Consider the following 1,554-nt stretch of genomic DNA (forward strand, 5'->3'; position numbering starts at 1 on the left):
ATACATAGAGGGGTTGGACAAAATAATGGAAACACATAATAGCATCATAATTTTGAAATATCTATAAAACTCAAAAGCTTGTTTATTTTTATGTTTTTTTATTTATTATTAGTGCTACTTAATATGTTTTGCTAAAATTGCTGTTTTTTCCAGATATCATCAGATAAGGATAATTAAAATTCATTAAAATTGCAGATCTATCAGACTTTCAAAGAAGTCAAATTGTTGGTGCTTGTATGGCAGGTGCTAGCATAACGAAAACAGCTGAAATGTTTGGTGTATCAAGAAATAGTCTTGAAAGTGATGACAACCTTTCAGAAAGAGGGAAAAACCTCTTCATCAAAACAAAACTCTGGAAGAAAACCAAAATTTTCAGATAGGGACTGTCAGACTCTTACATGAATTGTTAGAAAGGATCACAAAAATACAGCTCCCAAAATTACCGCAGAGCTTAATGACCACCTCAAGAACACAGTTTCCATAGAAACTGCTCACCAGGAGCTGCACAAAGCTGGATTTCATGGGAGGACTGCAATCAGAAAACCACCACTTTCAAAAACAAACATTGCAAAGTGTTTAGAGTGGATTAAAAACCTACAGAATTGATCCCTAGAACAGTGAAAGAATGTTATTTTCTTGGACATGTTATCCTTTACCTCATTTCCGACCACTGGCCGAGTGTATATGTGGAGACAGCCGAAAGAAGCATTTGATCCAGACTGCCTTCTTCCAACTGTTAAATATGGAGGAGGATCTGTGATGATCTGAGGGACTATATCCTGGAAATCTGCCAGCCCAATGGTTTCCCTTCATGGCAGATTTAATAGTCAAGACTATTTAAGCATTTTGTCTGATCAAATTCATCCTATGGTTGTGGAACTGTTTCTGGAGGGCAATGCAATCTTTCAGGATGATAATTCACCAATTCACACAGCTAAAGTTGTTACTGAATGGAGTAAGGAGTCGATATCCTCCACCGTCATCACTAGAAGAACTGGAGACTGTCTTAGCTGAAGAATGGACAAAAATTCCTTTGGAAACAATTCAAACTTTGTATGAGTCCATACCTCGTAGAATTCAAGCTGTAATTACTGCTAAAGGCGGTCCTACCCCATATTGAAATAAATTTGTGTTTCCATTATTTTGTCCAACCCCTGTATATATATTCGTGTATATACAATCAGATTCAAGATTCAAAAGAGATTGGTGTTGGTCTCTGCACCAGCAAAACTTGTATTAATTAGTAAAATCAACAAAAAAGTGTACCATGAACTTACTGTGGGGAGAGGGAAAAACCCAATGTTTCAATTCCTGAAGTAAAATTTGTGAAGTAAAATTTGTGAAGTAAAATTATGTAGCAACACCAAATGGCGGTGCCCCAGCATGGCCACAGCTCATGAGCTGAAACTAGATAAAATGAAAATGAAAAATGAAAATATATATATATGAGGCGGGTGCTGAAAAGTTCCTGAATTTGAGAGGAGAACATGTTGAATAATATCATAATTAACTGATCCTCCTGTATTTTCTCTTCTCCAAAGCCAGGAACTTTAC

General features: G+C 36.2%; 1 protein-coding gene across 2 annotated transcripts in view; it reads left to right on the top strand.

Moving 5' to 3' along the window:
• Positions 1-1,554, top strand: part of LOC106884323 (NADH-cytochrome b5 reductase-like) — a 130,850-nt gene that overhangs the window by 34,571 nt on the left and 94,725 nt on the right. The gene's annotated exons all lie outside the window — the stretch shown is intronic.

Source organism: Octopus bimaculoides, chromosome 13 (genome assembly GCF_001194135.2).
Source record: "Octopus bimaculoides isolate UCB-OBI-ISO-001 chromosome 13, ASM119413v2, whole genome shotgun sequence".
Taxonomy (NCBI): Eukaryota; Metazoa; Mollusca; class Cephalopoda; order Octopoda; family Octopodidae; genus Octopus; species Octopus bimaculoides.